The following is a 13,357-nucleotide window of genomic DNA, read 5'->3' as shown; positions in this document are numbered from 1 at the left end:
TGAACAGGAGAGAAGCTGGAGCTGATATTAGCTAAAAACCGCATTAAGTCAATGGCACCCAGAGATCTGAGGGGAGAAGGAGCTACAGCTACAGCAAAAAAAGAAAAAAAAAAGAAAGAGAAAGGCAGCATTGGGGGCTATGAAGAAGAGACTCAAGGCTGGCCTGGGATAAGGACTGAATGTACAAACAAGTCCAGAGGCATCGCCACCTGCTTCCCACCACTTTTATATACACCTGACACCTCAGGTGCCATGTCTGAGAATAAGACTTGGCCTGATTGGGAGGCCTGACATGCTAATCTCTCTGGGGACTAAACATGGTATATAGTAGAATAATTATATTTATCTTGAATGACTACATTTGCAGTTGGCTTATTGGGGGTGGGGTGGTATAGTGGTGACTGGGGAAGATGAACTGAGTTCAAGGGATTCCCTAGTGTCCCTGTTAGGCCTCAAGGATGGCCCCAAACGAACTAGGTAGGATTCATAAACATGTTCTAATTGTTGACCTGTGGCCACACCATGGTACCTCTAAGCCAGCTGCCCATTGGACTCCTATAGCTCTGAGGCCCCAGCTCACTTAAGAAATAGAAAATTTCCCGAAGTCCAGGTAGAACACTATGGGATGCAGAGAAACTAAAGGTGGTATTGGGGAAGGAGCTGTCTTAGTCTCCTTAGACCCCAGGACTCCCTGGAAGATAGGGTTGGATGCTCAAGCGCCTAGTCTTGTAAGTTTATTTGAAGAAATGAGGACAGAGTATCTTGTAGCAATTCCATAATTTCCAAGTGTTTCTCAGTCAGTGCCTTGTCAGAATTGGGTTGCTAACTGTTTTTGACTTAAGGTTAAAGGTATCTAGGCATATGGATTCCAGATAAAAAGCTGGTATGACCCCAACTTGGAAAAGATGGCCACGGTTGACAATAGAGACTTCAGCCAGCGTCAGACCTTGCTGGGACTCTTAGGCTGAGTCGAAGACTCCATTGTGTGCCCTTGGAAAGTTAGGATCCCATAAAAGGGATTTAAGCAAGGGCAGGAGGCTGGTGACTAGATCAGACCACCTTTAAAAATAACTCAGGCCTACAGACAAGAGCCTGGCTGGGACTTCGGCATGAAGTGCTAGTGACCTCTTAGAAAGTTGTAGCTCCTCAGGTGAGAGGGTGGGGGTGAGGGAAACGGGTCTGGGGAGTCAGAGTGAAACAGATGGGTTCAAGCAACTCTTAGGAGATAGAACCAGGTTAAAGGAGAGAAGCAGAAAAAAAGCTTTTGGTCATCTAGTGGTTGTCTTTAGGTCCACAGTGTGACATCAACTGAGACATCCTTCTAGTTCCTTAGAGGCAAAAACAAATTAGATTACAAGTCGAGAAGCAGGACTAAGAAGGAATCCTGTAAACTCTGTCACCTCTGCTGTCCAGGGTTTATAGCTGGAGACAGAGCAATAGAGATGACGACAGAAGTGTCCGTAGGGGATAAGCTACTTGTAGGCTACTGGAGGCCTTAGGAAGAATATCAAGATAGGGGTGGACTATCAGATTGGGGCAGACAAAGTGAGATGGAGAATGGGCTGTTCAGTTGTGGGTTTTTCTTTTTTTTTTTAAATCTAATTAGAGAAGGTCAGAGGGTAGAGATGGATTCTAAATTCTAGAGAAACTAGACTCTAACTATGGAAAGTGTCCAGCAGCACATTAGCTCAAGATAGTGAATGATGTCTGATAAAATAAGTCTCCCGAGAAAAAAGTGTTTGCATTCACCTTTCCCTTCTGTTTCTCTTGTTCAGTTCCTGTCACTGTGTTAATTGTATAGAGGGTCTAGTTAGAAGCTGGCTGCTGACCTTACTCCATGGAAGCCTTCTAGGATCTGCCTCAGTGGATACCTGAGGCCGGGGAAGGATGCCACAGGCTGAGGAAGGTATCCCCAGGATGCCCAGGAACCACCTTGGATATCCCCTTCTGTTCACCTCCCAGGTGTGTGGCTCCCTGAGAGCCAAGGTATGGGGAGAACTTGCTTGTTCTAGAATCTAGATGGAAAACAGGGCTTTATTTCAGTTGTGGTTCAGGACCTGACCAATGGCTTTTCTTGCTCATTTCCCATCTCTCCAGAATTAACTGCAGCAGGTAGTGGCATCTGGGGAACCCCAGCTATGAGCGTCCTGGCTCCTGACCCACTCAATGCTGTATGTGGAAACTTGTCTTCAGAGCCTGCTTCCTGGTTCTATCAAACTTGTTCGCCTTCCCTTCTACCTGGGGTCTCTGTTCCTGCCAACCATGGAAACGAGGGTAATGGCGGCCACAGCTCTTGGCATCCGGGCACTCTGCCTGCTTGTGTGTTGTCTCCCAGCTATGCCAAGCACTGGAACTTGCCTGGTGAGGTCCATTAGGGTCCCAGCTGGGCTGCTGGTTTCTCTTCAAAGCTGTTTTGCTTCTCCTTCCTCTGAGCCCTAATTTTCACCTATTGCAGTTTGCTCATAATCCAGTGGATGGGGCAGTCTGAGGTCTAAATCTGCCTAATATAATCCCAGTTTTCCCTTCACCCTAGTCATGTGGGTCAGGTTCTGGCTGATAGTAATAAATGTGGCTGGAACTTGTCCGGCCCCACCCCTCCGCTAGATTCACTTATGTAAGCCTCTCTCCTTCCTGCCTCTTTTCCCAGGTCATTTCTCCTAAGAACTCCTGGCCCCAGGAGTTACTTTAGAATTCTTACGTGGGGAGAGCTTGTCATATTTGTCATGCAGCTGTGTATGTGGAATATCAACCTAAGCAGAAGACCGTGCACACGGCATGCCTGGTGTTAGCAGAAATCATGAGGAGGCCAAAGCCCCCTTAATACTGTTGCTTCTTGGTCCCATTAGAGAAGATGGGACCTCAAGGATACCCCTTGAACAGGGGTCTTCTAGATCACAGCAGACAAGCACTTCGTCCTCCCTTGGACAGAGAACAGAATTGGCCCATGGCCTGGTCACCACTGTCCTGCCATAGTTATCCCAGGAGCTGTTCTGTCCTGCCTTACTCTGTTTAGGATCTGTCCTTAGAACAGCTAAGGTCACTTAGGAAGCCTCCTTAAACATCTGTCCCACAGACCTTCCAAGTCTGTCACCCTAGAACACATCACCTAGGGTCCTGCCTGTCTCTTCGACCTGAGAAACTTCCTGGGGGGGTCTCTCTTCTATTAAAAACTCCACACACACTATTGGACATCAGCTTTGTCATGGCCTGGGATGTAAGAGAGCCCAGTCTCTGACTTTACAGAGCTCAGTGTAATGAATGACAGGTCATAGTAGTATGTGACATCCCTGGGCTGTGCCAGGTAAAGCCTATGCTTGGCATGGGAAGCTTACCAGGAAGCTCTGACTCTGATTCAGAGCTCAGAATTGCATTTCTCCCCAGGGAAGAGCATCTCTTAGCAGACGTCTTGTGCAGAAGTTAGGGCTGCAGGCACCTTGCAAAGCTTCTTTCGGGGCTGGGTGCCCCCTCAGCTGAGCTGATTAGAAGCAGGTGTACTGAGGTACCCACTGGCTCACAGGGCTGTGTCTGCTCAACAAATGCACATTGTATACGGCAGGATCTCTCTCAGAGGAGAAACATGGCTTAGGTTTTCATCTTCTACACAGCCTTGCTGGTTCCCCTCCATTCTCTCCCATACATACTTCCCCTTTGAACTTGCCCTTGGGTTGCTAGAGGTCCATCCAGTGTAGGTTTCTGGCTCCCGCCTGCTTTGGGTAGGAGCCCTGGCCCTTGGATCAAGCCTTGGGCTGCCTTCCTGTACCTCAGTGTTCTCTCTATACCAGGGCCCATCCCGATTCCCTGTTGCCCATGAGGTATGTTCTCCAGGGCCTCTCATCTTTCTCTTCCACCCTCCTCTCTTGGTCCTCAGACTTGCCTAACATTCTCTTTGTGGCCCAGTACCTGGGCTGTTGACTATGTCCTACCTGTTGCCTCTGACCTTCTGGTGTGGCTGCTGCCCCTCACGCTGCTCTGGCCCCCTTGTTGGCGGTCTACACCTCTGGCTTTGCTGCCAGCACCTGTCCTATGATGGTATAGACCTCAGGACTCCTCCTTGAACGAGGGTCTGTGTTCATGGGTGAGTCCAATGTACTAGTTTCACATCTAGACAGCTTTCCTTTCTATCCAAGAGTGAGACTGAACTTCCCTAAATTTGCAGGAAGAGAAAGTTGTAGCCTTGCTGGGGGCACTGGCTCTCCAGGAGTGGCGTGTTAATCTTTCTTGTGATCCTGGATTAGGCATGCCTGGGGCCCTAGCAGCTGGGTCTCTTGGCCTGAGCTGGCAAGGGAGGCTAAGGCCAGATGCAGAGGGTGCTGGGCTAGTATGGTGGCTGGTCTTGGCCCAGACTCTAAGGGTGTCCTAAGCACATCACACATAGTCGGGGCAGCGGGTACAGACTTGTATCCCTTTGAGTCTTATACCCTCCCCACCCTTTCCATATCTCCAAAGGAATGGTCTTGGAAGTATAAGAGAACAGACGCTGGGAATACTGAGCATGGATCTACTTCCAGGTACAAGCTGGTTTGCCTCTGGCCTTCTAGACTAGCAGTCCCAGGAAGCAAGCATCATAGGCCTGGAGAGGCCTGGGTAGACAAGACCTCCACACACTTCTTGCAATTCTAGCCCTAGGATGTGCTGAGGCTGAGGTAGAAACAACGACCCAAGCAGGAAGGCATCAGCTGAGTGTAGGTGATAAGCAGAAGGAAGGGATGATATCTCTGGGATCTGTCTGGACCCAGGCAGCATTTCTGGGGATGGGAGAATTTGCTCACAACTGGCAGAAACTGGACAAGGGAGGGCAAGAGGCTGAGAGGGTACCAATATACTAGAAGGTCTAAGTTTTCTATATAGGTCTGAGGTCTGGCCGAGCATGCAACAGAACACAGGATAATAGAATCATAGCATAATCCATGGTGGCTAGAGTGAAACTCACCTTGGAGGGCTTGAGCCAGGGGGCTCTCATGGACAAGACTGGGCCAGTCAGGTCTATCTAAGCATCTCATGTTCCCCAGCAGAGATTTGCTGAAGTACTTGGTGTCCTAGTCATACTTCCAAGCACTAAAATGTAATAGTCTAGGAGGTGGAAATAGGCTACCAGCATTAGACCTTTGTAGAGAGAAGTCTTGAGGCATTTCTCCTGGGTGCTATGGCCTCCTGACCTCTCTACCTCTGCACAGGGAGATCAGTGCTGCTTAGAAACTCTGCTCTGATACAGTGAAATCCTAACAGTGGGGGTCTAGAGCAGGGACTTTTTCTAGCAAAGGGCAGCTCTAAGTGTAAGCCTGTCCAGGCCGTCACTCACTCCTGGCTTCAGTACCACCTGAAATCAGGCTGAGGCCACAAGTACAATAACCCTCAAACACAGGGGTGCCTTTCTCCAACCTGAGGCTTTCAGAGGGGAGAAGGGGGTATGTGGGGAGGGTGGACAGGAGGCAATAGATTGGGGCTGGGAGAACCAACCCTCTACGACGGCCAGACCCAAGGATGGTGACCAAGATGATGGAAGGAGGTGCTGCCATCTTCAGCTTGTATACCCCCAACTTGTGGACTTTCTTTGGAACCCAGTAAAGATCACTGGGTGGACTAATCTGGCCTGAAACACTGGCAGTAAAGATCACTGGGTGGACTAATCTGGCCTGAAACACTGGCAGCGATGAGAAGGCACCAGAATCAGAATTTCCTAGAAGTTTTGTAGAAGGTGTTTTAAGTCAACAGTCTATGTTTGAACTAGAACTTGTATCAGTAGCTGAGCTCGAATCGAAGCTGGAGACCACTGGCTTGGATGCGGGCCCCTGGTCCACGTGCTGGCAAAGCTCAATACATCAGTTTGACTAGTGGTGGTCCTGCAGCTGGTTGTAGCATCAGGATGCCGAACGATCGTTAGATTCCACAGTCACAACTATGGAGCAGCCAAAAGATCTTCCCAGCAGGCATGAAATTGCCACACGAGAACCAGGGATCTCTTCCTTTATTTCTTTCTGGGAGCATCAACCTTCCCTGTGAGTGGCTCCTGACTTTGTTCTTCCAGTAGAATCTAGGACAAGCAGGCAACTGAACAAGTAGAGTCCAAGCAAACTCGTACCCATCCGACCAGGCTGGTGTACACAATGGCTGAGGCCATCAGGCCCTAGACAGATGTGCTGAGAAGGCCAAGCCACGTCCGCCCACGGGACTAGCAGCCCTAGTGTGGGTTCGCACCTGACTACACACTCAGCTCCTGACCCCTCTGAGAACCTGCAGTAGTTTCACATAGACTGTGGACCTGGTGCTAAAGCAAGACTCTGACACTCAACAGAAGTGGCTTCTCACCTGTGGCCCAAAGCTTTCCCCATGTCCTTAATACAGCTCACGGACGTCTATTCAGGTAAAGAATTCCATCTGTACACTGGAATTTGGGTCTCTGTATATATCTAACTGGTCTGCCCTGACCTCCATCATACATTGTCCTCCATTCACCATATGTAAGGTCCCAAGGGCACCCAGTAGCATCACTAGGGGCTGGAGTCTTGTGCTAAAAAGATAGAAGACCATCTCAGCACAAATATCACCATGGTGGGAAGCTTGGACTCAATATCCAAGACCATTGCTCTGACCTCTGCTTTACCTGTATAGGTTCCAGAATTCTTGGGAACATGGAAGGAAGACTTGGGCCAAAGCCAATGTGAAGGACAGAAAAATCTAGCAATTGTGTTTGGCTAGAGGCCAAGTATGAGTAGATCAGGGCTCGAACTACATGAACCACCTGTTCCCCATCCAGGAACGCATGCCTGGAGGGCATGAGCCAGCATACCATAGCCTCCAGTTGCAGGAGGCCATGTGAACCCATGGCCTGGGGTGGGGAGAGATGGGACCCGGGAGTAGCAGATAACATATCACATAGCCCTGCTTCTGCACTAGCACGGGCCGTGGCAAAAGGATTGCAGATGGAATGGGAAGCGCTATGGTCACGAAGGGCAGGGGTGAAGCGGGGCTGAACATTGTAGTCTGGATCACTGGGTATCATCCTAACCAGGCTGCTAATAGCACTTTCTTTTCTCGCTTACCCTGTTTTCTGCCCAGAGCCAGGCACTGCCCTGGCACCCTGGTGATGGTGGTGGCCTTGCAGCCCAGGCCCTAGGCATGGAAGCTGCCTTCTGATGGTGGCTGTGATTTGGCTTCAGGGATGTTCCCTCGGTGGCTCTATGGACAAAGGCATTATCAAGGGCAAAAAACCCAGCAGGACAGCATCTGTCTGAAGCCTGGACTGTGGCCCTCCCTGAGGAGTGGCAGAGACGGCAAGGGACTTCCATCCTGTGCGAACAGGTGAGAGCCAAACCTGGGGAAGTCAGGGTTGTGTGGATGAACCTAGCCATGCTGGCTGACTCTGACCACCTCTTGTCTGAGTACCTCTGCCTGTACCTGGATTTTTACCATTTTGGTCCTAGAGGGAAGCAGCACCCACTTGTCATTACGGAAGCAAACTCGGATACCCCCTCTTGCAGGGAGAATGTAGACATGAGACCAAGGCTCCATTGATGTGCCCTCCCTGGATTTGGAATAGAAGCCAATGAGGCGAAGCTTCAAGGACTCTGGATGATAACCTTCTCTCTGCTAACTGTGACAAATGCAACAAGATCAGGTTCCAGGCAGCACTGGAGATGGCCACATCTGTCACATTAGCAGTGTTGGCTAGAGCATCTAGTACTCAGTGGTGGGGCTGGGGTATCCTCACCAGACAGGTCTGCTGTGTGCCAGACTCCAGCTCTCCTGAGGATCCTGCAGGCGACTCCCAGTCTTCATGAGTTCCTTTTTCTGCTTGTCTGAGTCCCTCTGCCTGTACCTGCATTTTTACCGTTTTGGTCCCAGTGGGAAGCAGCACCCACTTGCCATTACAGAAGCAAACTCGGATACCCGCTCTTGACTTATAGCCAAGAACCTTGCCTGAGAGAATTGCAAGCTGGGCTGGCTGGCAAAGTTTTTGTTTTTGTTGCCTTATAACCAAGAACCTTGCCTGAGAGAACTGCTAGCTGGGCTGGCTGGCAAAGAACTAGACCTTAAAGGAAATGGACTGCATTCTGGCCCAGTTGGGGCTGAAGGCGGTGATAATGCAGCTGGTATGAAGCTGTGAGATTCTCACAGCCTGTGGCATGTGGAAACAGAACAGTGGCTGAGAACAATGGGCTTTAAGCTGACAAGCGACCACTCAGCTTGGTCTTGTCACATCTTTCATGCTGCTCAAAGGGAGTGGTCTGTCACCCAGAGCCGTGCTTCAGTGGACACACTGCTGCTGGGCCTTCCTTACAACCTTTCAGTAAGAAGCATTACACTCGGTGGGCTGTTTTTGGTTTTTGAAGACAGCATGTGCCATATTTGTTCCGGTTTCAGTGGTGACCTAAAAAGGCTGGCTTTGAGTGGCACCCAGAGCAGGATGTAGCTCTGCCCCTTGGCTCCCAGGATCCAGAAAAATGTTGGTGTACAAGTGTCTGTAGCAAATCAGGATGCATTATGGAACTCCTGGCAAGTCCTGACAGGGGTGTCCACTGAGATTCTCCTGAGGTTTTAGGGCAAAGTGAGGCTGCCTTCTGCAAGTTACTGTTCTTGAAGGGGCACTTGACTTGCTATTTGGTCCCTGAAAGTGGATACTGTCTACACAAACCAGCTGTGATGTACCCAACCATCACTGGGCATGCCCAGTGGTTCATCAAATGGAAGTTCTACATAAGAGCAGGTCCAGGTAGGTCTTAAGAACACATGTAAATTACACGAGTAGTTGGTTAACATAATGACTATACATGCCACCTATCCCTCGATCCATCCTTATTTCATGGAGCGAAACCTAAATACAAGTCTAGACAGTATACTAGTATCAGCTGGATAGACTGCTATAGTATTCTAGCCCCACTCAAGGTGACCTTGAAGGACCACAGAAAAGGAAGCCTTTCTGACAGGCAGGACTTTGGGCAGGCCATTTTATCTCTTGCCTGGAAGGGCACATGGTCTAAAAAATCTACACAGACCTGTAAAGGTTAAGGCGATGACTGCCAGTCATGGACTTGGGAGCAAGATTATATGATTAGCGACAAGGAGGCTTAGGGAAGAAGTACACAGGTAAAATTCTGTGGCGCTATCCCTTGCGAACGCTCACAAAGGCCCCACTCTGGAGAAGGCTCTCAATTAGATGAGCTAGGTGGTCTGCCCTCTGACTGGTCAGCCTCCTTCCTCAGGCACCCCAGTGCTTGCTGGACTCATGAATGAAGTGGTATGGGGGAAAGATCGAGGCCATGCATGGATCAACTTCTCATATGGACTGAACTATGAGAAGTTCAGATACTGAGACCAACTTGCCAGCAGCAATGACGCTGAGCCCCCCGATAAAGTACATAAACCTGGGAAAGCAGTCAGCTACCTGATGGAGGGCTCCCTTCACTGGACTCATATAGAGCTATTTGCCATTACTAGAACAGATAAATCCAATGAATTATACCTTTCCCTGCCCACCCAGTATATTAAAAGCATCCACGAACTTGAATATCCTCCATCCACTGCATCTGATGAAGGAACTAGTTTCTTGGCGTAAATCAACAGGCCGAAGCCCATGGAATCCTCTTGTGTTCGCATGCATCCCACCTCCCAGAAGCAGCTAGCCTCACAGGACTGTGGAATAGTCCATGGAAACTTCCATCATTGTGCTACGTCGGATTCACTGCCTGGGAGGTTGCAGTACTATCAGAAGCTGTGGTATGTGTTCTAAACCAGAGACTAATGGGGTGGTGGTTCCCTCACAGCCAGACTGCTGGGATCCAGTTACTGAATGGTGGAAAAGAAGGTGGCGCCTCCCACTGTAACAAAGGCTCTATTCATTAAATTTTCCCTTCCTAGGTTTCTGGCCTCTGCTAGGTTAGAAGCGTTAGTAGTTAAAAAAGAAAGGATCTTAACAGAGAATACAAGTATCGTTGAACTAGAGGTAGAGACAAGCTCTAGTCATTTCTCTGCTACTTTGAACAGGAAAGGTGGGTTGGGGGCAGGTTTACAATGTTGGCTGGGGTGATCTTGTCTAAGAAAACAAGATCACTCGATGCAATAGAGGCAGGGGGTGTACAGGCACAATCCAGGCAATCCCCTGCCAAAACGCCTTGTACTCAGGTGGGTTAGTAGGACCACAGCAGCTCCTACTAGCAGTGCCACCAACAATATGATTCTCAGTAATGAAGGTCTGGATCATTCCTCCATCTAAATAACCCAATCAGCTGAAGTTTCCTGAAGGCAAAGGGAACAAGGAAGTCTGTTTTGGAAGATGGGTCACAAATAACCATGGCCTCGTTCTAGTAAAATGTCCTTACGATGATCGTAGTGACTTATGTTTCCCCCCTTCTGTAAGGGGGACAGTTGACACTTTAGTCCATAGGTCACAATATGACAGGACTGGGATAAAACTGAGTATCACCTTATATTGGATTACAGTAGAATATAGCTGACTTGGATATTCCCCTTGCTAGGGGGACCAGAGAATGGGTATCTAATAATTGTATCACACCTCCTTGAAGTATAGGAAGCGTGGATGTTGACGTTAGGTACCAAAAAGGGGTGGACTGAAGTGAACATTTAAGGATGACTTGCTGTGAACTTGGCCCTCTGTCTAGATGTTTGCCCTTTGGATGTGTCAGTGTCTTATATGAAACTATAATTTGCCTCAGATAATCTTATAGCTCACGCCTGAAGGTGAAAGCAGTGGGATCTTGAAGCAGTTCTAGGCTGTGATTTTTTTTTGGGGGGGGGAGGAAGGAGTGTTCTGGCTGATCCCTGTTATCTGAGTCATTACACGGGCTATATATCCTAATTCCTTTTTGGCTTAAATTAGTGTTTCTGATCAATATAGCCATTGTGTGACAACACTGAAGAGACTCTAATGCGTGTTCTTTGGCCTTGGTTAAGGCACTACCCCAGGCTGAAGGCCCAGCCTGTCCCTTTAAGCCTGTATGACCCGTCACAGCTCTTTTCAAAGCCAGCTCCTCTTCATTTGCTGTCTAATCTTGATACCTACACACAGGCAGCATCTGTCAGAGCATGGTTAGATCTGCTTATGAGCCTTCCTTTACGGGAAAGTGGTCTTAACTGGTCTTGGAATGTCTAAGAAAGCTATCTTCAGCAACCCCTGTCCTGCTGACCTCACACCCTGGTTATGCTCGGAACCCCTCTTGACCACCAGGCTCAGTGCCCTGACTGCCCTTCACTTTTATCCTAGAGAAACTCCACCAGGAGTTAAACCAAGCCAATGCCCCTCTTGCCCCTGACTGTTCTGTGTCTCTCACTCCTCTACCCAGAGGCCTTATTCTCACCTGTGCTTTGCCTGCATGGCTCAGAGCTTGGGTGCAAGAGGCTCAACCCTTCAACCCTTTTCCAAACCCAGAGGAGAGGAATGGTCTGATCCTGTCCTTTGCCTTGACATCTTCCTTCTAGGGCTCCTGGGGGCTGTAAGCAGCTTGAGCTGTAAGAATCAGTACCTTTCCTTCCCTCCATCCCTCTCATGAGCACCAGGACCCCACCAGGCTTGTCCCCCTCTCACTGTAGCAAGGGTTTGCTTACTCTCTAAGTACCTATTTAGGTTTGCGGGATGTGGATGGATTTGACATCACCCCTCTTCTTAAGGACCTCAGTACGAGGTGGGGGTAAAAGGCCCCTGACTGAATTTAATAGCAGGTGTGAACTGGATGTGCCAGACGTGGAGTAAAGGCTAAGAATAAGAATCCTTTTTGTAGACCAGGAAGCGGAGAGTCATACATAAGTCCCCCTTCTACCACTGCCTCTGTCTACCCTGGATTGCTGCAGAAGCATCCTAGTTGGTCTCTGGGTTTCCATTCCACGCCCCCACTCACTCTCAATATTTCAAGTAAAACTGTTCCAAGCACGCACCAACATAGTTTTTCCCAACAGAGCCCATGGCTCCTAGTAGAAATTCAGATGCTGTGTTCAATAGGGCCGTGGTTAACTCCACTGACTGCTGTTACTTCCAGAAGCCGCTCCGATGCATTTATACGTTGCTGGGCTGTTCCCTTTGCCCAGAGCTCCAAGGCAGCCCTGATGCCCAGGAGGCAGCAGCAGTGTCCAGCATGTGCTGGGCATGAAGGTGGGAAAGACTCAGCCTCCTCATTCAGATTGAAAATACGCTGACTGGTGGATATTTTTCTCACCCCTCTGTCCCCAGTCCCAACAGAAACTCTTCCTGGGCCACCAAGGTGCTGCGAAGTGTCTGCCATGCCATTTGGTGACCTGTCTAGGGTGGCAAGGAAGGAAATGTAGGGCTTATCAAGAGATGACCACACTAACTAAGATTTACTGGGCACTTAGGGTGCTTCTGAGTGCTTCACAGGCATTAACTCATTGAGTCGTCCCACTAACACCATAGAAGGTGCTATTGTCTCATTTTATAAATGGGGAAAAAAGCCTGGAAGAGTTAAGTAATTTGCTTAAGTTTATATGGCTGGGAAGTGGCAGAAGCAAGATATGATCTTAGACTATCTAGTTCTAGAATACTGGGGTTCTCTGGAGAAACAGAACCAATAGGATATATATAGATCCTTATTACAAAGAATTGGCTCACATGATTATGGAGGTTGAAGAGTCCCATGATCTGCCACCTGGAGACTCAGGAATGCTGTTGGTAGAGTCGCAGCCCAAACTTCAATCCCTGAGAAGCATCAGCAGGTGTTGCTGATGTCAGTCCTGGTCTGAGTCGAGGGCCTAAGCACAAGAAGATGGATGTCAGGTCAGGTGGAGAGCAGAGCAGACCTACCTCTGCCCTTTTTGTTCTATCTAGGCCCTCAGGGGGTGGAATGATGCCCTCTATAATCGATGATGAGGGAGATCTTTACTCAGTTTACCTATTCAAGTGTTAATCTCTTGCAGAGACACCCTCAGGAATACACCCAGAAACAATGTTTTAACAGCTATCTGGGCATCCCTTAGCCTGGTCAAGTTGATACATAATTAATCATCATAGGTGTATACGTTTTTCCCCAGTGAAAACAATTCAAACATAGCCCAGCTGACAGACTTTTACAGGGAACGTCGATACACTATTAACATTTCACTAAGCTTGTTTTTATCACTTATCTGTGCATTCCCATCTTATATATACTTTTTATTTTGGCTGTGTCGGGTCTTATCTGTGGCACACGGGATCTTTAGTTGCGGCAGGCGAACTCTTAGTTGCGGCATGTGGGATCTAGTTCCCTGACCAGGCTTCGAACCTAGGCCCCTGGCATTGGGAGCATGGAGTCTTAGCCACTGGACCACCAGGGAAGTCCCCCATCTTATTTTTGTTGTGTTTAAAAATAAGTTGTATATATTTGTATACTTCCCCTAAATACTTCAGCATGAATAT

The sequence above is a fragment of the Delphinapterus leucas genome, chromosome 16, assembly GCF_059928025.1.
Source record: "Delphinapterus leucas isolate spDelLeu-1000000601 "Yukka" chromosome 16, BTC_Dleu_Yukka2, whole genome shotgun sequence".
NCBI lineage: Eukaryota > Metazoa > Chordata > Mammalia > Artiodactyla > Monodontidae > Delphinapterus > Delphinapterus leucas.
The sequence above is the reverse complement of the archived record's forward strand: the minus strand, read 5'-3'. Positions refer to the sequence as shown.